The sequence below is a fragment of the Pongo abelii genome, chromosome 7 (genome assembly GCF_028885655.2).
Source record: "Pongo abelii isolate AG06213 chromosome 7, NHGRI_mPonAbe1-v2.0_pri, whole genome shotgun sequence".
Lineage (NCBI taxonomy): Eukaryota > Metazoa > Chordata > Mammalia > Primates > Hominidae > Pongo > Pongo abelii.
Window position 1 is genome coordinate 8666423 of NC_071992.2, and position 27280 is coordinate 8693702.

Below are 27280 nucleotides of genomic sequence, written 5' to 3' on the forward strand. Positions count from 1 at the left end.
CTCTATACCTAGGCGGCCTCCTTTAGTTTCTGAGCAATAACCCTGTCCTCCAGGTGGAATCACAACCATCTTTGTATATACATGAAGTACTCACTTCATTTTCGAATTCCCTGAAAATTGACTTTATGGAAGCAATGTACAGCAGGTCCTCCAACACCACTGGTGCATTCAAAGATGTGTAGTTATAATGTTGGTGAGGAATAAGTGGTTTCACTATACCTAATTTTGCTTAAAGGTGAAGTTTCCAAGAGACTTTCAAAGATGTTAAGTGAGGACATACTGTACATCAAATTCATACCCTCTTCCAGAGTTCATGTGGAATTTCTTTATAAACTGCATCTAGAGAATCTATTTAGGCAGGTTATGTGTAGAGATCCATGTCACCGGTCCTCAATCTTGGCTTTGAGTCAAATCACCTGGGGAGCTTACAAATGATGAGGCCTGGGTCTCATTACCTGAGATTCTGATTTCCCTGAACCTGTGTGAGTATGTGGATTTTTTTTTTTTTTTAAAGCACCGGAGGTGGTTGCAATGACGAAGGTTTTAGAGGCATCAAGCTCCAATGAGTAAGAACAGAAGTTAATTGTAATATGATTTCTTCAAATATTATCTTCAAATGCATTGTCCATCAACACCATACAAATGTTTATTATGCTGTTGTTTCTTACCATTTAGCATTTTCTATTTTTTTCTTTTTCTTTTTTCTTTTTTTTCTTTTTGAGTTAGAGTTTCACTCTTGTTGCCCAGGCTGGAGTGCAATGGCACAATCTCAGCTCACTGAAACCTCTGCCTCCCGTATTCAAGCGATTCTCCTGTCTCAGCCTTCCAAGTAGCTGGGATTACAGGCATGTGCTACCATGCCCGGCTAATTTTTATTTATTTATTTATTTATTGTATTTTTAGTAGAGACAGTGTTTCTCCATATTGGTCAGGCTGGTCTTGAACTCCCGACCTCAGGTGATCCACCCGCTTCAGCCTCCCAAAGTGGTGGGATTACAGGCGTGAGTGACCGCGCCCAGCCACCACTTAGCATTTTCATTTTACATTTGTTAAAGTTGTAGATTTAGACACACATCGATTGCTGCTTTCTTAAACACTCGCATATACATAAGATGGGAAATAGAAAAGAATAAAATGGGCAGAGTATCCCTGAAGGTTCACTTTCCAAGGCATTTTAAAACTATTTGCTTTTTAGAAATTTGTTTCAATTTAGAAAGTGTGGTATACACGCACAATGAAGTATTATTCAGCCTAAACAGGAATAAAATCCTCTCCACTGCAGACAAAATGGATGAGATTGCAGGAGTGTATATGAAGTGAAATAAGCCAAGCACAGAATGACAAATATTTCATGTCCTCACTTCTACGTAGGACCAAAAAAGGAAATCTTGGCCAGATGTGGTGGCTCAGGCCTGTAATCCCAGCAATTTGGGAGACCGAGTCGCACGGATCACTTGAGGCCAGGAGTTCGAGACCCGCCTGGCCAACATGGTGAAAAGGCCCAAGAAGCGCTTGAACTCGGGAGGTGGAGGTCGCAGTGAGCCTGGATTGTGCCTGTATACTCCAACCTGGGCAACAGAAAGAGACTCCATCACACACTTACACACAAAAGGAATCTCAGGAAGGTGGAAAGTATAAAGGTGGTTAGCAGATACTAGGAAGAAAACGCGTGGAATGGGGAATGAAGGTGAAGGGGTGGGTTGCCCCTCCACACCTGTGGTTGTTTCTCGTTAGGTGGAAAGAAAGAGAGACTTGGAAAAGAAAAAGACACAGAGACAAAGTATAGAAAAAGGAATAAGGGGACCCAGAGGACCAGTGTTCAGCATATGGAGGATCCTGCCAGCCTCTGAGTTCCCTTAGTATTTATTGATCATTCTCGGGTGTTTCTCAGAGAAGGGGATGTCTCAGGGTCATAGGATACTAATGGAGAGAAGGTCAGCAGATAAACACGTGAACAAAGGTCTCTGCAACATAGACAAGGTAAAGAATCAAGTGCTGTGCTTTAGATATGCATACAGATAAACATCTCAATGCCTTACAGAGCAGTATTGCTGCCCACATGTCTCACCTCCAGCCCTAAGGCAGTTTTCCCCTATCTCAGCAGATGGAACATACAATTGGGTTTTATACAGAAACATTCCATTGCCCAGGGAGGGGCAGGAGACAGATGCCTTCCTCTTGTCTCAACTGCAAAGAGGCATTTCTTCCTCTTATACAAATCCTCCTCAGCACAGACCCTTTACGGGTGTCAGGCTGGGGGACGGTCACATCTTCCCTTCCCACGAGGCCATATTTCAGACTATCACATGGGGAGAAACCTTGGACAATACCTGGCTTTCCTAGGCAGAGGTCCCTGCAGCCTTCCGCAGTGTTTGTGTCCCTGGGTACTTGAGATTAGGGAGTGGTGATGACTCTTAAAGAGCATGCTGCCTTCAAGCATCTGTTTAACAAAGCACATCTTGCACAGCCCTTAATCCATTTAACCCTGAATTTGACACAGCACATGTTTCAGAGAGCACGGGGTTGGGGGTGCTGTTATAGATTAACAGCATCTCAAGGCAGAAGAATTTTTCTTAGTACAGAACAAAATGGATTCTGCTATGTCTACTTCTTTCTACACAGACACAGTAACAATCTGATCTCTCTTTCATTTCCCCACAGAAGAGAAGTGGATAATTGGGCCACAAAATACAGAAAGATGGAATAAGTGAGTTCTAGTGTTTGATAGTGCAGTATGAAAATTTTAGTTCACAAGAATTTCTTGCATATTTCCAGATGCTTTGGTAAGAAGCTTCCTAACTTTCTCATTATGCTGGTTTTGAAGCTATTCTCTTTCTGCTCTAGAAATCATGCTGGATTTTTGTTTTTGGCTTTTGTTTTGAGATGGAGTTTCACTCTTGTTGCCCAAGCTGGAGTGTAATGATGCAATCTTGGCTCACCGCAACCTCTGCCTCCTGGGTTCAAGCGATACTCCTGCCTCCACCTCCCGAGAAGATGGGATGACAGGCATGCCCCAGTACGCCCAGCTAGTGTTGTATTTGTAGTAGAGAGGGGGGTTTCTCCCTGTCGATCAGGCTGGTCTTGAACTCCTGACCTCAGGTGATCTGCCTGCCTTGGCCTCCCAAAGTGCTGGGATTACAGGTGTGAGCAACCGCGCTGGGCCCATGCTGTATCCTTATTTTTGTCTGTTGTTGTTTGTTTGTTTTTGAGCCCAGAAATAACTTCTCACCCATATGTTCAAATGATTTTTAACATGAGTGCTAAGAAAGTTTATTGGTGGAAAAGCAGCCTTTTCAAGAAATGATGTTGGAGAAAGTTGAGCAAAAGAATGAAGGTGGACCCTATGTCACACCAGCTGCAAAAATTCACACAAACTGGATCAAAGACCTAATCCCAAGTGCTAAAAGTATCATATGCCTAAAAGAAAATATTGGCCACACTTTCATGACATCAGATTGGGCAATGCTCTCTGGGATATGACACCAAAAGCACAGACAACAAAAGAAAATTAGATTCCTTTTATTCCATCTGAATGACAGACACTTTTGTGCGTCAGAAAACACTGTGAACTGAGTGAAAAGATAACCCACAGATTAGGAAAAATATTTGCAAATCATATATCTGAAAAGAGGCTGATAGGCATCATATGTAAAGAACAGCTAGAACTAAACAACAAGAAACCCAAAGCATCCCATTAACCATGGTCAGAAGACTCGAGTAGGCATGTCCCCAAAGAAGATATAGCAATGGCCAGTAAGCATCTAAAATGATGTTGAAAATCACTAATCATAGGGAAGTGCAAATCAAACCAATAATATGATACCACACATTAGGATGGATACGATAAACAAACAAGCATTGGTGAAACTAGAGGGAAGTAGGAATGCTCATCTGATTGGAGGGAATGTAAAACCGTGAAGGATCAGGGAAAATAGTATGGCGTGTACTGGAAAAAGTAGAAACAGAATTATCAGATGTTCCCCAGTTGCACTTGTGGGTACCTACCAAAAAGAATTAGAAGCCAGGAATGGAAGAGATATTTGTACACCCATATTCATAGCAGCATTATTCGCAACAGCCAAAATGTGAAAGCAACCCAAGGGTTCGTGGACAGATGAATGGAAAAGCACACTGCAGTTCATTCATACAATGGAAGACTATTCAGCCTTCAAAAGGCAGGCACTTCTGGCCGGTGCGGTGGCTCACGCCTGGAATCCCAGCATCTTGGAAGACCGAAGGGGGCAGACCACCTGAGGTCAGGAATTCAAGACCAGTCTGGCTATCTTGGTGAAACCCTGTCTCTACTGAAAATGCCAAAAATTAGATAAGCGTGGGGGCGTGTGCCTAGAGTCCCAGCTACTCGGGAGGCTGAGGCACAAGAATCGCTCGAACCCGGGAGTTGGAGGTTGCAGTGAGCCCAGATTGTGCCACTGCACTCCAGCCTGTGCGACAGAGTGAGATTCCATGTAAACACAAAACAAAACAGAACCAACAAATAAACAAATAAATAAATGAATAAACGAAAAGAAACAGACAGGAACTTCTGACACAGGCTGCAACGTGGATGAAACTTGAAGACATTATCGTCAGTGAAGTAAATAAATCCCAAAAGGATAAACACGACCAGGCTCAGTGGTTCTCCCGTGTAACCCCAGCACTTTGGGTCGCTGAGGCAGGCAGATCACTTAAGGTCAAGAGTTTGAGATCAGCCTGGTCAATATGGTGAAAGCTCATCTCTATTAAAAATACAAAAATTAGCTGGGCATGGTGGCACATGCCTTTAATCCCAGCTACTCAGGGGACTGAGACACAAGAATCTCTTGAACCCACGATGTGGAGGTTGCAGTCAACCGAGACCATGCCACTGCACTCCAGCCTGGGTGACAGAGAAAGACTCTGTCTCCAAAACAAACAACTAAACACGGTATGATTCCACTCACATCAAGGATCTTGAGGAGTTAAACTCAGAGCTGCAAAATAGAATGGTGGCCCAAGGGGGGGGGCGACAGAGAGGAATGGAGAGTTTGGTGAATTGGTGCAATTTCCATTGTGAAAGGTAAAACTGTTCTGGAGATGATGGCGGTGATGGTTGCTAAACAATGTGAATGTACTTAATGTGATTAAACTGTAAACTGAGAAATAGTGGAAATTGTCAATTTTGATACAGGCCATTCTATAGGAAATAATATATATTTATAATTTTTAATATTTATATGTGACATATTTTCCCATCATAAAAGATGAAAATTGAAGCACTTGGATCTTAAAAAAGGAAAGAATGAAGCGAACAATCCACACAAGCTTCCTCCTGATGAGAGGAAGAGCCCCAGAGCTTCTATGCACACTCACTTTTCTCTTCTCCTTCTTGCATGATGATGAGGAAATCCTTAGAGGTTGGGGAACTTGGGCCACTCTGGCTAATGAGGAGCTCTGTGCCTTGAGCCCCCCAGGTAATAGAATAGTAAATACTCAGTCTGTGCCTCCAGCCCTGCGTGTGAGGTTCCAGGCCTGTGGGCTCCACACCGGTCACCTGTGTCAGGAGGCTCCTGTCTCACCCTGTCTTCTTGCCAGCATTAAGGACGGAGTCTGAGCCTCCAACGTGCACCATGCTGGGAGGACAGTTGACCTGTTCTCCGTGGTCATGGCCCAGCAGAGGGGAAGGGCGGTTCAGTGAGTGCTGCGGGACTGTCGGGAGCCTCGTTTTCTTTCCTCCTCCTCAAGACAAACAGGAGAGTGCCGTGGGCAGATGGGAGGAGACCAATGTGCAAACTGTCAGCTCAGCAGACTGTGGAGTTTCTGTTCTTGGTTGTGGAGGGGGGGTCACTCTCAGAAATCTCATTCAAAATGTTGCCTTCCTCCATGACTCCTTGTCCTTTTCACAGACATCTCACCCATGATAGCAGGGAATGAGTCCCTCTAAATTGTTCCCTCAGAACAACAAAAAGATGATGAAGGTGATGGTGAGGATAAAGAGGATGATGACAGACACCATGGCATCATGAACCCTTACTGAGGGCTTCCTAAAGGCCAGGCTCTGAGCTCTGTGCTCTATGCAGCTTGTTTCATTTCATCTGTGTAGTCTCCCCATTATGAGTGCACATTTCATGATGATTTTACAGACTAGAAAAGGAGCAACGCATTTTCATAGAACTTGTACCACATCATGAAGTCAAAAAGGGTGAAATCCAATATGAACCAGGCAGTCTAAGTCCAGACACATGGCATTTGGCCAGTCCTCTCCCTGCATCCAACCTGCTCTCTCAAATCCTTGTCACTCAGGCCAATGCCCCTGCTCACTGTGCCCTTCCCTTTGGGGGTTCCTTGGAGACCACAGCTAGACCAGTGGGTGCCACAGTCACTGTGTCAAGTATGGAAAGGGCAGCTGAGATCACATCAAAGATTCCAGAAAGAATTGGCACAGGATCATTCGGGACGCATCTCTCCCTTGGCCCTGTTCCTGGTTTTCCTTACAGCTCTCGACTTCCTCAAAGGGGTCATCAATTCAGAGTTTGGCTTCCATTGCTCTTGAGGAAACTGGAAACCATTTCAAAAATGCTCCTCAGATATGGCTGTGGTTAAGACCTTTGAGCTCTGCTGAAACTTTTTGAAGCAGGGCGCGGTGGCTCACGCCTGTAACCCCAGCCCTTTGGGAGGCTGAGGTAGGGGAATCACAAGGTCAGGTGTTCGGGACCAGCCTGGCCAACATGGTGAAACCCCATCTCTCCTAAAAAGAGAAAAAATTTTCCGGGCTTAGTGGCGGGCGCCTGTAATCTCAGCTACTCCGCAGGTTGAGGCAGGAGAATAGCTTCAACCTGGGATGTGGAGGTTGCAGTGAGCTGAGATCACTCCACTGCACTCCAGCCTGGGCAACAGAATGAGACTCCATCTCAAAAAAACAAAAAGAAAAACAAAAAAAAACCCACAACTTTTTGAGAGTTGGGAGACCATCAAGTATAGTACCCGGGACTTAGAGTCTGGCCATTAATTTTCAATACCACCCTTTCTACTTATCTGTATGGCAAGGGGTGAGATGTCCACCCTCTGAGACTCAGCACTCTCATCTGAGTTGATTTCTAGTTGATCCAACGGAAGTGAGCTATGATTAAACCGATCGTGGGTGCCCGCTGCGTGATCTCTATGTGATGGATGCGTAAAGTAAAGGCAAAGTGAATCTTAGATACATTTGTTAATATTTTAAGCTTCAACTCCATACAGTTCAAAGGAAATATCTCCTGACCTGAAGTTATGGTTTCCCTGCATTCCAGACAGGACATATTATTTTGTGCTTATCTCAGTAAGTACTGAGTATTGGGAGAGGAACAAGTGAGTCTCTTTTGTTTCTGATTCCCCAGATCCGATATCTTGCTTGGCACATAGGAGAGAGCAAAAGTAAAAATCTATGTGAATTATTGAATTGACACTTCCTTGGTTCACAAAAATTGGCTGTCATCAGTGTGACATCAGTATGACAGAGTGTGTGTTTTTTGTTTTTCGATTTTTGAGATGGAATTTTGCTCTTGTTGCCCAGGCTGGAGTGCAGTGGTGTGATCTCGGCTCACTGTAGCCTCTGCCTCCCAGGTTCAAGCGATTCTCCTGCCTCAGCCTCCCGAGTAGCTGGGACTACAGGTGCGCGCCGCCATACCGGGCAAAGTTTTTGTGTTTTTCATAGAGACGGGTTCACGATGTTGGCCAGGATGGTCTTGATCTCCTGACCTCGTGATCTGCACTCCTCGGCCTCCCAAAGTGCTGGGATTACAGGCGTGAGCCACCGCATCCGGCCAAACATTCTGTTGAAAACTCTAAGTCCACCTAAGCTAAGGACAGGAGTTATAGCCTCCATGAATTTTAAAGCAAGACCCACCGATTTGAGTAAACAATTACTCTCTTGAAGGAGAAAAGTCCGAAAACATAATGATGAAATCACTAGGACCTAACTGGCCTGTGGAACTATTTTCTGCTTATGAACTATCAACTTTAGTTTCTTTTCCAGATGGCATGGCCTCAGCTGCTATCAGTGTTTATAAATGTTCTAATTCAAGGGAATGTGTATCAATCTGTTCAAATCAAATAAAATATTTGAGTTCTTAATTTCCTTTAATTAGGATAACCTTTTTCTTAAAGTGAAGAGAATGGTTTTACTGCAGAGTTTTCATAGGAAAAGATAGGCTGTATTTTCTGGCAATTAGGAATTTGTTAGATATGATGATCTGGTTCTTGGAACATTCTTGAATCTAGTGTCTCTAAGGCAGGTGTGTACAGCAAGAAGTGAATAACACAGAAATCAATGATGAAAGAATTAGAAGACAATTGAGTTTGTCAGAACTGCAAAATACTGCTGAGTGTGGATTGCTCTGAAATCTGAAAACATTAATTCTGAATTGCTTCTATCAAAAATGCAGACACAATGCTAGGTGTCGGTTTACTTGTTCCCGATTTTTCAACCCTCTTTTCTAGGCAAAAGGTGTCCAATCTCTACAGACCCAAAGAATCTAACAGATGTCTCTATATTCCTCCTTCTAGAAACTCAGAGGATCCAGAACAGCAGCCGGTCCTCGCTGGGCTGTTCCTGTCCATGTGCCTGGTCACGGTGCTGGGGAACCTGCTCATCAGCCTGGCCATCAGCCCTGACTCCCACCTCCACACCCCCATGTACTTCTTCCTCTCCAACCTGTCCTTGCCTGACATCGGTTTCACCTCCCGCATGGTCCCCAAGATGATTGTGGACATCCAATCTCACAGCAGAGTCATTTCCTAGGCAGGCTACCTGACTCAGATGTCTCTCTTTGCCATTTTTGGAGGCGTGGAAGAGAGACATGCTCCTGAGTGTGAAGGCCTATGACCGGTTTGTAGCCACCTGTCACCCTCTGTATCATTCAGCCATCATGAAGTCATGTTTCTGTGGCTTTCTAGTTTTGTTGTCTTTTTTTTTTTCTCTCAGTCTTTTAGACGCCCAGCTGCACAACTTGATTGCCTTGCAAATGGCCTGCTTTGAGGATGTGGAAATTTCTAATTTCTTCTGTGACCCTTCTCAACTCCCCATCTTGCATGTTGTGACAGCTTCACAGATAACATCATCATGTATCTCCCTGACGCCATATCTGCTTTTATTCCCATCTCGGGGACCCTTTTCTCTTAATATCAAATTGTTTCCTCCATTCTGAGGGCTTCATCATCAGGTGGGAGGTATAAAGCCTTCTCCATCTGTGGGTCTCACCTGTCAGTTGTTTGCTTATTTTATGGAACAGGCATATGGGGGTACCTCAGTTCAGATGTGTCATCTTCCCTGAGAAAGGCTGCAGTGACCTCAGTGATGTACACGGTGGTCACCCTCATGCTGAACCCCTTCATCTACAGCCTGAGAAACAGGGCTATTAAAAGTGTCCTGCGGCGGCCGCACGGCAGCACAGTCTAATCTCAATATCTCCTTATCTGTTCCATTTCTTCTGTAACGTGGGTTAAAAAAGGCTGCAAGGTCAATTAAGAATGATATCACAGGGTGAACGCCCACTGTGATATTAGGAGTGATACCTCCCTAGGATATAAAATATACTGCCACAGAGTATACACACATGGAGTACACCCACTGTGATATTACAAGCAATATCTCCCTAAAGTATGATGAAAAATATAGCAGGGTGGGCACACTGTGTGATACGAGGAGTAATAGTTACCCAGGATATGACGACTAATATCAAGGGTGTACACACACGGGGTATACACACTGTGATATCAGGAGTTGTATCTCCCTAGGATATTAAGAATAATATCACGGGGTGTACACTATGTGTGTACATCCACTGTGATTTTTGAAGTAATATCTGTCTATGAAATTACAAATAATATCAAAGGGTGTACACCCCGGTGACCTATTAGGAGTAACATCCTTCTAGGGTATTACAGATAACGTCACAAGGTGGACACCTTCTGTGACATTTTGTACACTCTCTGTGACATTAAAAGAAACATCCCCCTAGAATATTATTAATAATAACACAGGCGGTGTACACACATGGTACACCACCTGAGTACATCACCTGTGTCATCAGGAGTAACATTCCCCTAAGATATTACGAATAATATCACATCAGGTGTACAAACATGGTGTACAACCCACGTGACATTAGGAAGAGCATGCCCCTAGGATATTAGGAATAGTATCACAGGCATTGAATACACAGGATATAAACCCTGCGTGACATTAAAATTAACATCCCCCTTGGATATGGTGAATATTATGACAGGGAGTACACCCCGTGTGACATTAGGAGTAACATCCCCCGAGGGTATACCGAATAATATCAGAGGGTGTACATGCATTGTGACCTTAGTAGTCACATCTCTTTAGGATATTACAAATAATATCACAGGGTGTACACGCATTGTGACATTAGTAGTAACATCCCGCTAGGATATGATGAGTCATATCACAGGGTTTACACTCCCGTGACAATAGTAGCAACATTCCCCTAGGATATTACGAATAATATCACAGGAGGTAAAGCCCCTGTGGTTGACGAGGAACATTTCTATGGAATATTACAACTCATATGACTGTGTGGACTCTGTGTACACCCCGTGTGACTTTAGGAGTAACATCCCACAAAACTATGACGAATAATATCACAGGCTGAGCACCCCCTGTGACCTGAGGAATAACGTAGTTTTAGGATATTATGAATGATGTGACAAGGTGTACACACCCTGTGACGTGAGGAGCAATATCCGTCTAGGATGTTAAGAAGAATATCACATGGAACACACCCACTGTGACATTAGGATATTATGAATAATACCAGAAGGTGTACACGCATTGTGACATTAGTACTAATATCCGTCTGATACACAATGAATAATATCACAGGGTGTACATCCCTGTGACATTAGGAGTAACATCTCCCTAGAATATTACGAATAACATCAGAGGGGGAGTACACACATAATGTATGCACCTTGTAAAATTAGGAGTAGCATCTCCCTACGATGTTATGAATAATATCACAGAATGTGTACACACTTGGCATATACCCCGTGCGATATTAGGAGTTACATCCTTCTAGTGTGTTAGGAAGAATACCACAAAGGTGTTCACACACGGTTAACAGCATATGGAATATGAGCATTAACATCCCTTGAGAACATTACAAATAACATCACAAGGGCTGTGCACACATGGTGCACATGCCCTGTGACGTTAGGAGTACATTTCCCTGACACATTACTAGGAATATCACAGAGTGTACACTTTCTGTGACATTTGGAGTATAACGTCCCCTAGGGTGGTATGAATAAAATCACAGGGTGTACATCCCCTGTGACATGAGGAGTAACATCTTTCTTGGATATTGTGAATAATATCACGAAACGCACAGCCCCTGTGACTCCAGGAGTAACATCCACCTAGGATATTATGAATAATATCACAGGGAGTACACCCCGTGTGACAGTAGGAGTAAACTCACCTGAGGATATAACGAACAAATACAGAGGATGTACATGTGTGTTGACATTAGCAGTAACATCCATTTAGGATATTATGAATAATATCACAGTGTGAACACACCCTGTGACATTAGGAGTAACATCTCCCTGGGATGTTATGAATAATGTCACTGGGGGCACATCCTCTGTGATATTAGCAGCAACATCTTTCTAGGATATTACGAATGATATCACAGGGTGTAAACTCAGTTTGATATTAGAAGGAATATCTCCCTAGGATATAAGCTATCATATCACAGACTGTACACACATGGTGTACACCCACCGTGTTATTAGCAGCAATATCTCCCTATGATATTATGAAAACTATCCCAGGGTGTACCCTCTGTGGGTTACTAGAAGTCATGTTTACCATGGATATTACAAATAACATCACAGGGTGTACACATATGGGGTACACCCACTGTGAATTTAGGAGTGATATCTCTTGAATATATTACAAATAGTATCCCAGTGGGTGTACCTCATGTGTGTACACTCACTGTGATATTTAAAGTAATATCTCTCTATAAGATTACAAACAATATCGAAGGGTGTACGCCCCCTGTGACATTAGGAGTAACATCACCATACAATATTGGGAACAACGCCACACGGTGTACACCCCCGTAACGTTAGGAGTAACATCCCCCCTGAATATTACTAATAATATCACAAGGAGTACAGGCATTGTGACATTAGTTGTAATATCCTGCTAGCATATTTTCAATAATATCACAGAAGGAGCACACCTGTGACATTAAGAGTAACATTCCCCTAGAATAGTAAGCATAATATCACGGGGTGTACACCTCCTGTGACATTAGGAGTATCATCTCGCCAGAATATGACGAAGAATGTCCCAGGGTGTTATCCTCTGTGCCAATAGGAGTATAGACCCCTGGGAAATTATGAATACTATCAAAGGGTGTAGACCCCTGTGACATTAGGAGTAACATCTTTCTAGAATATCACGAATAATATCACAATGTGTACACCCCTTGTGTCATTAAAAGTAAAATTGCCCTAGGATATCATGAAATACAACACAGGGAGTACACCCCATGTGACATTAGAAGTAACATCCCGCGAGGATATAACGAATAATATCAGAGAATGCACCTGCTTTGGGACATCAGTAGTAACATCTCTTCAGGAAATACGAATAATATCAAAGGGTGTACACGCATTGTGAAATTAGTAGTGAACTCCCGCTAGGATATTACGAATTTTATAACAGGGTCTACAAGCCCTGTGACATTAGCAGTCATGTTTTCCTAGACTATTACGAAGAATATGAAAGGGTGTACAGGACCTGTGAATTACGGGTAACATTTCTATAGAATGTTGCACGTAACATCACTGTGTGTACACCCCGTGTAATATTAGGGGTAACATCCCACAAAAATATAACGAATAATTTCACAAGGTGTGCACCCTCCGTGACATGAAAAGTAACATTTCCCTAGAATATGATGATAATATCACAGAGTGTACACCTCTGTGATATGAGGAGTCACATCTTATAAGTATAATACGAGTAATTTGACAAGGTGTACAAACCCTGTGACACAAGCAGTGACATCCCTCTAGAATGTTAGGAATACTATCAAAGGGAATCTACCCCGTGTGACAATAACCTCCTCTTAGGAGAACAACAATAACACCACAAGGTGTATACACACTGTGACATTATTATGAATGAACAGCAAGGATATTGGGAATAACATCACAGTGTGTAGAGTCCTGTGACAACAGGATTAACATTCTCCTACAATATGACGAATAATATCGCAGGGTGTATATCCTCTGTGATTTAGTAGTGGCATCTTGCTAGAATATGGAAAACAATGTTCCACGTTGTGAACCAAGGTTGGCAGCAGAGAAAAGATCGTAGGAAAAATGGGGGAGTAATATCTCTCCCCTCTCCCCGCCTGGATATTAGGAGCCACATCGCAGGGGTGCGAGGGCGCCCCCGTGATGCGGGGAGTGATATCGCCCCTGTCTCCCCCCCGGATATTACGAACCACGGTGGTCACACAGCGTGTTGACGTTATTGTTAGTAATATCTTCTCCGCCTCTGGAAATTACCAACTATATCACAGACTGCTGTACATACTCTGCACTATGTGTAGTAATAGCATCCTCTTCCCCCTGGATATTAAGAACAGTATCACAGGAGTCTTTCTACCCCCAGCGGCATTGGGTGTAGTATCGTCCTCTCCCACGTTGAAATTAGGAACAATATCACTGGGCGCGTGTCCACCCCATGCGATATTGAAAGTAACATCATCCTCTTCTCTCCTGGATCATGGGAACTATATCACTGGGGTGGTGTACACTTTCTGCGGTATTGGCAGTAAGATCATCCTCTCTGCCTTGGAACATTAAGGACCATATCACAGGGGAGCCGTACACACCCTGCGCTATGAAGACCAATATTATCCTCTCCCGCCCTGCACATTAGAAAAAATATCACAGGGAGGGTGTACACCTCCTGCGATATGGGAGGTAATATCATCTTCTCTTCTTCTGGATAGTAGGAACAATATCACACGGGTTTGTACACTTTCTGTGATATTGGGAGTAATATCAACCTCTCTGCCTTTGAATATTAAGAACAATATCACAGACTGGATGTACACCCCCTGCGATATTGGGAGTCATATCAGCCTCTCCTCTCCATGGATATTAGGAATAATATCCCAGGATGCGTGCACACCTCCTGCTGTATGGGGAGTCATATCGTCCTCTCCCTTCCTGGCTACTAGGAATAATATCAGAGGGTGGGTGTACACAGCCTGTGATATTGACAGTAATATCACCCTCTCCGCCTCCGGATATTAGGAACAATGTCACAGAAGGTGTGTACACTTCCTGCGATACTGGGAGTGATAGCATTCTCTTCTTCCGTGAATATCAGCAGCAATATCACCGGGTGGATGTACACCCACTGCTATATGGGGAGGAACGTCATACTCCACCCCCTGGAGTTTATATTCGGATCAATATCAGCGGGTGGATGTACACCTACTGCGATATTGAACGGAATATCATGCTCTCTGCCTCCCTGGACATTAGGAACAATATCACAGGTGGGTGTACACCCACTGAGGAATTAGGCATAATATTACTATTCATTATTCCTCATTTATTATTCACATGAGTATGAATTACCAATATTAATATTAATAAATAATTGCTAATAAAAAGTGTTCCGATTATTAATATTAATATTTTTAAGAGCTAATATTACTGTTTTCTAATGAATAAGATCAATATCAGTTATTAATATCAGGCGTTATTAATCATTAATATTAGTCATTTATTGTTATCGTTCATATAACTATATTAATATTAATTATTATTATTATTGGTATTTATATTAAAAATTATATTACCAGTTATTAATATCGATAATTATTAGTATCAATTAATAATTGCTGTTATTAATTGCGATAAGTAATATTGATATGGAAATGGATATTATTGATTATTAATTATTAATTGCGATAATAATATTATTAATTATTAATTGCAATAAGTAATATTGATGTTGAAATGGATATTATTGATTATTAATTATTAATTGCGATAGTAATATTATTAATTATTAATTACGATAAGTAATATTGATATTTAAATTGATATTATTAATTGCGATAAGTAATATTGCGCCATTCCACTTCATATCTGTGATCTTGTTGCTAATATCCAGGCGGGGAGAGGACGGTATTAATCCCAAGAATCCAGAAGGCGTAGACCTCCCCTGTGATATTGCCCCTAATATCCAAAGGTGGAGAGGAAGATATAGCTCCCAATTTCGCAGAAGTTGTACACTTCCCCTGTGACGTTGTTCCTAATATCCAGGGGTAGAGAAAATGACATGACTCACAATATGGCAGGGGGTGAACACACCCTCCATGATACTGTTCCTAATATTCAGGGGGGAAGAGTATGATATTACTCCCAATATGACAGGGAGTGTACTCCCCATATCCCAGGGGGTGGATAGTGTCCCGATCTGTGATAGACTCCGTCACGAGGCGGGGAGTAATATCATCCCCCTCTCCTTCCCTGGATGTCACCATATACATCGCAAGGGGGCCGGGCGACACCCGCGATGCGGGGAGAAATATCACCCCCCCCGCCCCCGATATTATGAGCCACATCGCTGGGGAGTAGACACCCCCAGTGATGCGGGGAGTAATATGTATCCCCCTTCCCCGTGGATATTAGGAGCCACATGTCAGGGGCGTGGACACCCTCCGCTGATGCGCAGAGTAATATCAACCCCCCGTCCCTCCCTGCATGTTAGCAGACACTGTGGACACACAGTGTATTTATGATATTTTCAGTAAGATCATCTTTTCGGTTGAACTTTAGGAAGAAGATCACAGAGGGGTGTACCCCTCCTGCGATACTGGTGGTAATAGCGTTCTCTCCTCCACTGTATACTGGGAACAATATCACAGGGGCGTGTATTCCTCCTTCCATATTGAGTGTCATATCATACTTGCCTTCCGTATATTAAGAATAATAGCAAAGAGGGAGGCGGAGACTTTGACGATATTGGGAGTAACATCATTCTCTCTACCCCTGGATATTAGTAGCAATATCACAGGGGGATGTACATTTCTTGTGACATTGAGAGTAGTAGTATTGTCTTCCCCGCTGGATATGAAAAACAATACCACAAGGGGCGTCAAACCACCTGCCAAATCTGAGGGCATGTTATCCTCTCCGCCCCCGGATATTACAGAGAATAACACAGGGGTAATGTACACTCACTGGTTGATTGGGAGAAGGATCATCCTCTCCCTTCTTGGATATTAGGAACAATATCAAGGGGGTGGGGATGTGTACTGCCTCTGCGATATTGGGAATAAAATTCTCCTGTCTTCCCCTGGATATTAGGAAGTGTATCAGAGGGGGAGGGTGCACATTCCCTGCGATATTCAATGTAATCTTATGCTCTCCCTCCCAGGGTATGAAGAACAATATTACAGGAGGGGTATACACCCTCTGCGATATTGAGAGTCATATCATCCTCTTTCACTCTGGATATTAGGAAGAATATCACAGGGCTGTGTCACCCCCTGTGATATTGGCAGTAATAGCATCCTGTCACCCTGAGGAGAGAAGCCATTTCTCTACTGTCTCCTGTCTCTGAAGAGGAGGAGGAAGTAAAAGTGGAAAAACAACAGGAATGAAGTCAGTGGCAAGACCAGCCGGTGGCACTGATGAGCCGGCCTGAGGTGAAAAGATTAACCCCCCCTTAGATTAACTCTAAACACATGTTCTCCGAATCCATCACGGCCCTTTCACGTGGAACCCCTTGGAGTTGTAAGCCCTTAAACGGGCTAGGAAATCTGTTTTCCTTCGAGGAGCTGGGTTCTTAAGACGTGAGTCTGTCGACGCTCCCGGCTGAATAAAAAAACCTCTTCCTTCTTGAATCCGCTGTCTCAGGGACTTCGTCCATGGCTTCTCCTACTTCGTTTCTTAGTGCCCTGATCGAGAATCGAATGCAGAGAGCGGAGGTAAGAGTGCTGAATCCCAACCACTAGACCACCAGGGGAAGTTTGAAGCTTGTGGGAAGTAGATTGCCCACCATTAGAAGTGGGTTGACCATCAGAAGGAAGCCTGGACAGGACCCTTGCTTCTAAGGTGTGGCACAAGGTAACTGGTAAAGAATATCTAGACGAGTTCGTATACATAGATACTTGGTGACAGCTGGTGCTAGACCCCCCACAGTGGCTAAGCGGGCAGGCAGCAGCAATACTAGTAGCAAAGGGACAGATAGCTAAGGAAGGATCCCACTCCACCTACCCAGGGATATCAACTCCTGAATTCCTGTTCCACCCAGCATCAGAAGATGCATTGCAGGAGATGGCACCAGTGATCCCAGTGGTTCCTTCCCCTTACCTGGGAAAGAGGCTCCCCACTCTTGAGCCTACAGTGCTTGCGCCTCCGCAAGGCAAGTCTATCCCTAGCCCACCCAGAGTAGACAAGGACTCGGGAGAAACCCCTCCCTTGGCAGCTCGTTTATGAACCAAAACTGGGATCCAAATGCCCCTGAGAGATCAGCGGTATACTGGGATAGATGAGGATTGTCACGTGGTGGAGAGGCGTGTTTTTGTGTACCAGCCCTTCACCTCTGCCCACCTTCTCAACTGGAAAAGCAATACCGTGTCCTATGCCAAGAAGTCACAAGCTCTGATTGATTTGCTCCAAACTGTTATCCAGACCCACAACCCCACCTGGGCTGATTGCCACTCATTGCTAATGTTCCTCTTGAACAGAGTTGAAAGGCGGAGAGTGCTCCAAGCAGCAACTAAGTGGCTAGAGGAACATGTACCAGCTGATTATCAAAAACCCCAAGAGCATGTAAGGACCTAGTTACCAGGAACCAACCCCCAGTGGGACCCACATGAAAGAGGAGATATGCAGAGGCTAAACAGAGGCAAGGAAGCTCTCTTGGAAGGATTAAAGAGGGAAGCTCAGAAGGCCACAAACGTTAACAAGGTCTCTGAGGTCATTCAGGGAAAAGAAGAAAGTCCAGCACAATTCTACGAGAGACTGTGTGAGGCCTACGGTATGTATACTCCCTTTGATCCCGATAGCCCTGAAAATCAGCGCATGATTCACATGGCTTTAGTCAGGCAAAGCGCAGAAGACAAGAGAAGAAAACTGCAGAAACTGGCTGGGCTTGCAGGGATGAATACATCACAATGATTAGAAATAGCTAACCAGATGTTTGTAAACAGGGATGCAGTAAGCCATAAGGAAAAACTCAAAGAGAATGAATGTCAGGCCTGGAGAAACACCGACCTGTTTGTTAGCTGCAGCAATCAGAGGGGCCCCCCGAGAGAGGCAAGAGAAGGGGGGCCCTGGGAAAGAAACTTGGCTTGGCTGTCAGAGTTTGCAGCGTAAGCAGTGTGCTTATTGTAAAGAAATAGTACATTGGAAGAACAAATGTCCTCAGCTCGAAAGAAAACAAGGTGACTCAGAGCAAGAGGCCCTGGACAAGGAGGAAGGGGCCCTGCTTAACCTGGCAGAAGGGTTATTGGACTGAGGGAGACCAGGCTCGAGTGTCCCCAAAGAGCCTCTGGTCAGAAGGACAATCGGGGATAAAGACATTGATTTTCTTGTAGATACTAGTGCTGAACATTCGCTAGTAACTGCCTTGGTCACCCCCTTATCCAAAAAGACTATTGACATCATCAGAGCCACAGGGGTTTCAGCAAAGCAAGCTTTCTGCTTGCCTCAGACTTGTGCTGTAGGTGGACATAAAGTGATTCATCAGTTTTTGTACACGCCTGACTGTCCCTTGGCCTTGTTGGGAAGGGACTTGCTTAGCAAGCTGACAGCCACTATCTCTTTTACAGAGCATGGCTCTTTGCTGCTAAAATTACCCAGAACGGGAGTCATTATGACCCTTACGGTCCCCTGAGAGGAGGAATGGAGACTTTTCTTAACTGAGACAGGCCAAGAGATAAGACCAGCTCTGTCTAAGCAGTTGCCAAGAGTACGGGTTGAAGACAACCCTCCAGGGTTGGCAGTCAACCAAGCCCCTGTACTCATAGAAGTGAAGCCTGGGGTCCAGCTGGTTAGGCAAAAACAGGACCCAGTCCCCCAGAGAAGCTCTTCAAGGGATCCAGGTCCATCTCAAGCACCTAAGAACTTTTGGAATCAGAGTTCTTTGTCAGTCTCCATGGAACACTCCCCTCCTGCCTGTTCCCAAGCCATGGACCAAGGACTACAGGCCGGTACAGGATTTGCACTTGCTTCATCAAGCTACACTGACTTTACATACAACAGTACCTAAACTGTCCACATTGTTGGGGTTGCTGCCAGCTGAGGGAAGCTGCTTCACCTGCTTGGACCTGAAAGCTGCTTTCTTTCCTATCAGATTAGCCCCTGAGAGCCAGAAGCTGTTTGCCTTTCAGTGCGAAGATCCAGAGTCAGGTTTCACTGCTCAGTACACTTGGACCGAGCTTCCCCAAGGGTTCAAGAATTCCCCCACCATCTTCGGGGAGGCGTTGGCTCAAGACATCCAGAAGTTTCCCACCAGAGACCTAGGCTGTGATTTGCTCCAGTACTTTGATGACCTTTTGCTGAGACACCCCATGGCAGTCGGGTGCGCCAAGGGAGTGGATGCCCTACTCCAGCACCTGGAGGACTGTGGCTATAAGGTATACAAGAAGAAAGCTCAGATCTGCTGACAGCAGGTACGTTCCTTGGGATTTACTATCCAACAGGGGGAACACAGCCTGGGCTCTGGTCATTTGCAATCTACCGGAGCCTAAGACCAGAAGGCAGGTGAGAGAATTCTTAGGAGCTGTGGGGTATTGTAGACTATGGATCTCAAACTTTGCAGTATTAACCAAGCCTTTGTGTGAGGTCACAAGGGGGCGGGGACTGGGAACCTTTTGAATGGGGATCCCAACAACAGCAAGCCTTTCATGAGTTAAAGGAAAAAACTTATGTCAGCCCCAGCCCTGGGGCTACCCGATCTGACAAAGCCTTTTCCATTGTGTGTGTCAGAGAAAGAAAAGATGGCAGTTGGAGTTATAACCCAAACTGTGGGGCCCTGGCTGAGGCCGGTGGCCTACCTCTCTAAACAACTAGACGGGGCTCCTAAAGGATGGCCTCCATGTTTGAGGGCCTTGGCAGCAACTGCCCTGCTAGTACAAGAAGCAAATAAGCTGACTCCTGGGCAAAACCTGAACATAAAGGCCCCCATGCTGTGGTGACTTTCATGAATACTAAAGGACATCATTGGCTAACCAATGCTGGACTCACCAAGTACCAAAGTTTGCTCTGTGAAAATCCCCATATAAACATTGAAGTTTGGAACACCCTAAACCCTGCCACCTTGCTCCCGGTATCAGAGAGCCCTGTCAAGCATGATCATGTAGAAGTGTTGGACTCAGTTGACTCTAGCAGACCTGACCTCTGGGACCAGCCTTCGGCCATCCATAGACTGGGAACTATACGTGGACGGGAGCAGCTTCATCAACCCTCAAGGAGAGAGAGGTGCAGGGTATGCAGCGGTAACCCTGGACACTGTTGTTGAAACCAGATCGTTGCCCCAGGGCACTTCAGCCCAGAAAGCTGAACTCATTGCTTTCATTCGGGCCTTAGAACTCTGTGAAGGTAAGACTGTCAACATTTACACTGATTCTCCGTATGCCTTTTTAACCCTTCAAGTGCATGGAGCATTCTAGAAAAAAAAGTGCCTATTGAATTCTGGGGGAAAAGACATAAAATATCAACCAGAAATCTTGCAATGATTAGAAGCAGTATGGAAAGCCCACAAGGTGGCAGTTATGCATTGCAGAGGACACCAGTGAGCTTCCACCTTGCTGGGTTTGGAGAATTCCTGCGCTGACTCAGAGGCTCAAAAAGCACCATCTGCCCCCTTCCGGGCATCAGTCACAGCCCCTCTGCTCCCTCAAGCACCTGACCTTGTACCTACTTCTTCTAAAGGAGAAGAAGACTTTCTCCAGGTAGAGGGAAGGGAAGTGATGGAGGAAGGATGGATTCGGTTACCAGATGGGAGAGTAGCTGTGCCACAGCTGCTGGGAGCTGCAGTTGTACTGGCTGTGCATGAAACCACCCATCTAGGTCAGGAGTCACTGGAAAAGTTGTTAGGCTGGTATTTCTACATCTCGCATTTGTCAGCCCTTGCCAAAACGGTGACCCAGCGGTGTGTTACCTGCCCACAGCATGATGCGAGGCAAGGTCCAACCGTTCCGCCCAGCATACGAGCTTATGGAGCAGCCCCCTTTGAAGATCTCCAGGTGGACTTCACAGTGATGCCAAAGTGTGGAGGTAACAGGTATTTACTAGTTCTTGGGTCTGCCTACTCTGGGTGGGCGGAGTCTTATCCAACACGAACTGAGAAAGCTCGTGAAGTAACCCGTGTGCTTCTTCGAGATCTTATTCCCAGATTTGGACTGCCCTTATGGATCAGCTTAGATAACGGGCCTGCGTTTGTGGCTGACTTGGTACAGAAGACGGCAAAGGTATTGGGGATCACACGGAAACTGCATGCCACCTACCGGCCTCAGAGTTCCGGAAAGGTGGAGCGGATGGGTCGGACTATCAAAAATAGCATTATTATCTTCCCCGCTGGATATTAAAAACAATAACACAAGGGGCATCAAACCACCTGCCCAATTGGAGGGTATGTTAACCTCTGCCCCCTGCCTCCACCGCCCCCATATATTAGAGACAGTAACACAGGGGTGATGTACATCCACTGCTTTATTGGGAGTAATATCATCTTCTCCCTTCTTGGATATTAGGAACAATACCACAGTGCGCGTGTATGTCTGTCGTGAAATTTGATGTAATGTCATCCTGTGCCTCCCTGGATACGAAGAACAATATCACGGGGGATGTACAACTTCTGAGATATTGGGAGTGATATCATCCTCTCCCCTCTGGAAGTTAGGGACAACATCACAGGGGTAGTGTACACCCTCTGTGATGTTGGGAGTAATGTCATCCTCCCGCCCCCTGGATATTACAAACCATATCATAAGGGGCGTGTACACACAATTCGGTATTGGTATTAACACCATCCTCTCCCTCTTTGGATATTCGGTGCAATATTTCAGGTGGGGTATACACCACCTGCAATATTGGAAGTACTAATATTTTCTCCCCCCGTGGATATTAGCAACAATATCACAGGGGGTGTGAAAAACCCCCTCGATATTTGGAGTAATATCGTCATCTCCCCTAATGAATATTAAAAACAATATCCTGGGGGGGCCTGTACACCCCCTTTGATATTTGATATCATCCTCTTCCCCCCTGGATATTAGGAACAATGTCAGGAAGGGATGTATAGACCCTGCAACATTTGCTGTCGTCTAATTGTCTCTCCCCTAGATGTTAGGAAAAATGTCACTGGGGACGTGAATACCCCTGCGATATTGGGAGTACTATCATCCTTTCCCCCCTTGCATATTAGGAACAATATCACAGGTGGCGTATACTGCCTCTGCGATATTGGGTATCAAATTATCCTCTCTTCCCCTGGATATGAGGAAGGGTATCAGAGGGGGAGGGTGTACATTCTCTGAGATATTCAATGTAATCTTATCCTCTCCCTCCCAGGGTATGAAGATCAATATTAAGGAGAGGTGTACACACTCTGCGATATTGAGAGTCACATCATCCTCTTTCGCTCTGGATATTAGGAACAATATCACAGGGTTGTGTACACCCCCTGCGGTATTGGGAGTAATATCATCCTCGCTCCCTCTGGAGATTAGGAGGAGTATCACAGGGCTGTGTACACCCCCTGCAGTAGTGGGAGTGATATCATCTTCTCTCCCTCTGGATGTGAGGAAGAATTTCACAGGGATGTGTGCACCCCCTGCGATGTTGGGAGTAATATCATCCTGTCGCCCTCTGGATAGTAGGAAGAATACACATGGGTGTGTACACTCCCTGCAACATGGAGAGTAATATCATCCTCTGCCCCCTGGATGTTAAAAAGCAAATCACGGGGGTTGTACACCTGCTGCCATATTGGGAGTAATATCATCCTCTCTCCTCCTGGATATTAGGAACAACATCACACGGGGGTGTCCACCCCCTGGGATATTGGTGTCAAACCCCCTGTGATATCAGGAGTAATAGATCATCCTCTCGCCCTCTGGATATTAGGAACAATATCACGGGGTGGGGGGTGTACACCCGTGCGATATTGAAAGTAATATCATCCTCTCCCCCACGATTTTTAGAAACGAAATCACAGTGGGTTGTACAGCTGGTGCGATATTGGTAGTAATATCGTTCCCTCCTTGCCTGGATATTACGAACAACATTACAAGGGGGTTGTACACCACCTGCGACATTTGGAGTCATATGATTCTTTGCCCACCTGGATATTAGGAACAACATCACGGCGCAGGGGTCGTGGAAAATCCCGGCTACTTTGAAAGTATCATCCTCTTTTTCCCTGGGTACTATGAACAGTATCACAGGAGGGATGTACACCTTCTGCGATATTGGGAGTCATATTATCCTCTCCCGCCCTGAATATTTAGAAAAATGTCACAGTGGGGTGTACACCCCTGCGATATTGGGAGTAATATCATCCTCTCCACCCAGGAAATTACTAACAAGGTCATGGGGTGGTGTACTCCCCGTGATATTGGGAGTAATGTTGTCCTCCCCAAACCTGGATGTTAGCAACAAGATCACAGAGGGGGTGTACACACCCTGCGGTATTGGAAGTAATATGATCCTTTCCCCCCAGATATTGGGAAAAATATCGCAGCGCGGGTATTCATTTCCTACACTGTTGGGAGTAATATCATTCTTTTCCTCTCTGAATATCAGGAACAATATCACAGGGGTGGTGTACAATTCCTTCGATATGGGGAGTAATATCATCCTCTCCCCGCTGGGATATTAGGAACAATATCCCAGGGTTGTCCACCCTCTGCAATATTGGAAGTAATATCATCCTCTCTTTCCCTGGATATTAGACACAATATCAAAAAAAAGTGTACAACCCCTGTGAGATTGGGAGTAATATCATACTCTCCTTCCCTGGATATTAGAAAACAGTATCATCAGAGGTGAACACCCCCTGTGATAATGGGAGTAATATTTTCTCTTTTTTTCTTTTCTTTTTCTTTTTTATTAATTAATTAATTAATTTATTTATTTATTTATTTATTTTGAGACAGAGTTTCACTCTTCTTACCCAGGCTGGAGCGCAATGGCACGATCTCGGCTCATTGCAACCTCTGCTTCCTGTATGCAAGCAATTGTCCTGGCTCAGCCCTCTGAGTACCTGGGATTACAGGCATGCGCTACCATGCCTGGTTAAATTTTTTTATTTTTTATTTTTTTATTTTTACTAGAGACATTGTTTCTCCACACTGGTCAGGCTGCTCTTGAACTCCCGACCTCAGGTGATCCTCCCGCTTTGGCCTCCCCAAGTGCTGGGATTACAGGCGTGAGTGACCGCGCCCAGCCACCACTTAGCATTTTCATTTGACATTTGTTGAAGTTATTGATTTATACACACATTGATTGCTGCTTTATTATACACTCGCATATACATAAGATGGGAAATAGAAAAGAATAAAATGGGCGCAGTATCCCTAAAGTTTCACATTCTGAGACATTTTAATACTATTTGCTTTTTAGAAACTTGTTTCAATTAAGAAACTGTGGTATACACACACAACGAAGTATTATTCAGCCTAAAAAGGAAGAAAATCCTCTCCACTGCAGAAAAAATGGATGAGACTGCAGGTCTGTATGTTAAGTGAAATAAGCCAGGCACAGAATGACAAATATTACATGTCCTCACTTCTATATAGGAACAAAAAAGAAAATCTTGGCCAGGTGTGGTGGCTCAGGCCTGTAATCCCAGCACTTTGGGAGGCCGAGTCACACGGATCACTTGAGGCCAGGAGTTTGAGACCCACCTGGCCAATATGGTGAGACCCCGTCTCTACAAATAACACAAACAATGAGCCAGGCATGGCGACGCGTGCCTGTAGTCCCAGCTACTCGGAAGGCTGAGGCCCAAGAAGCGCTTGAATTCGGGAGGCGGAGGTTGCAGTGAGCCCGGATTGTGCCTGTATACTCCAACCTGGGCAACAGAAAGGGACTCCATCCCACACACACCTACACACAAAAGGAATCTCAGGAAGGTGGAGAGTATAAAGGGGGTTAGCAGATGCTAGGAAGAAAAGGGGTGGGATGGGGAATGAAGAGAAGTGGATAATTGGGTCCCAAAATACAGAAAGATGGAGTGAGTTCTAGTGTTTGATAGTACCGTATGAAAATTTTAGTTCACAAGAATTTCTTGTATATTTCCAGATGCTATGGTAAGAAGCTTCCTAACTTTCTCATTATGCTGGTTTTGAAGCTCTTCTCTTTCTCCTCTTGAAATCATGCTGGTTTTTTTGCTTTTTTGTTTTTTGTTTTGAGATGGAGTTTCGCTTTTGTTGCCCAGGCTGGAGTGTAATGGTGCAATCTTGGCTCACCGCAACCTCTGCCTCCCGGGTTCAAGCGATTCTCCTGCCTCCACCTCCCGAGTAGCTGGGATTACAGGCATGTGCCAGCACCCCCAGCTAATGTTGTATTTCTAGTAGAGACGAGGGTTTCTCCCTGTCGGTCAGGCTGGTCTTGAACTCCTGACCTCAGGTGATCCACCCGCCTCGGCCTCCCAAAGTGCTGGGATTACAGGCATCAGCGACTGCGCCCGGCACATGCTGTATCCTTATCTGTTGTCTGTTGTTGTTTGTTTGTTTCTGAGCCCAGAAATAACTTCTCACCTATATGTTCAAATGATTTTTAACATCAGTGCTAAGAAAGCTCATTGGTGGAAAAGCAGCCTTTTCAAGAAATGGTGTTGGAGAAACTTGATTTCCACATGCAGAAGAATGAAGGTGGACCCTATGCCACACCAGGTGCAAAAATTCACACAAACTGGATCAAAGACATAACCCCAAGCGCTAAAAGTATCATATGCCTAAAAGAAAACATCGGCCACACTTTCATGACATCAGATTGGGCAATGCTCTCTGGGATAGGACACCAAAAGCATAGGCAAAAAAAGAAAATTAGATTCCTTGGATTACATCTAAATGACAGACACTTTTGTGCAGCAAAAAACACTGTGAACTGAGTGAAAAGATAACCCAGGGATTAGGAAAAATATTTGCAAATCTTATGTCTGAAAAGAGGCTGATATCCATCATATATAAAGAATGGCTAGAACTAAACAACAAGAAACCCAAAGTATCCCATCAACAATGGTCAGAAGATTCGAGTAGACGTGTTCCTAAAGAAGATATAGCAATGGCCAATAAGCATCTAAAATGATGTTGAAAATCACTAATCATAGGGAAGCGCAAATCAAACCAATAATGTGATAACACACATTAGGATGGATATGATAAACAAACAAGCATTGGTGAGACTAGAGGGAAATAGGAATGCTCTAATCTGATCAGAGGGAATGTAAAACCGTGAAGGAACGGGGAAAATAGGATGGGGTGTACTGGAAAAATCAGAAACAGAATTATCAGATGTCCCGCCGTTGCATTTGTGGGTACCTACCAAAAACAATTAGAAGCCAGGAGTGGAAGACAGATTTTTGTACACCCATATTCATAGCAGAATTATTCGCAACAGCCAAAATGTGGAAGCAACCCAAAGGTTCGTGGACAGATGAATGAAAAAGCACACTGCAGTTCATTCATACAATGGAAGACTTCAGCCTTCAAAAGGCAGGCACTTCTGGCCAGTGCGGTGGCTCACGCCTGGAATCCCAGCATCTTGGAAGACCAAGGTGGGCGGATCACCTGAGGTCAGGAATTCAAGACCAGCCTGGCTATCTTGGTGAATCCCTGTCTCTACTGAAAATGCAAAAAATTAGATGAGCGTGGTGGCATGTGCCTATAATCCCAGCTACTCGGTAGGCTGAGGCACAAGAATCGCTCAAACCCGGGAGTTGGAGGTTGCAGTGAGCCCAGATTGTGCCACTGCACTCCAGCCAGGGCGACAGAGTGAGACTCCATGTAAACACAAAACAAAACAAAGTAAAATGAACAAACAAACAAAAAACAAAAAAACAGGCACTTCTGATGCAGGCCGCAACATGGATGAACCTTGAAGACATTATCGTCAGTGAAATAAATCCCAAAAGGATAAACACCACCAGGCTCAGTGGCTCACACCTGTAACCCCAGCACTTCGGGAGGCTGAGGCAGGCGGATCACCTAAGGTCAGGAGTTCGAGACCAGCCTGG

General features: G+C 44.7%; 1 protein-coding gene and 1 pseudogene across 1 annotated transcript in view; one reads left to right on the forward strand and one right to left on the reverse strand.

Annotated features, from left to right (window-relative positions):
- The window catches only part of LOC134761888 (chitobiosyldiphosphodolichol beta-mannosyltransferase-like), a 966630-nt gene that overhangs the window by 782778 nt on the left and 156572 nt on the right, over positions 1-27280 (reverse strand). The window lies entirely within an intron of this gene.
- Positions 8814-9412, forward strand: LOC100938250 (olfactory receptor 7E24-like; annotated as a pseudogene).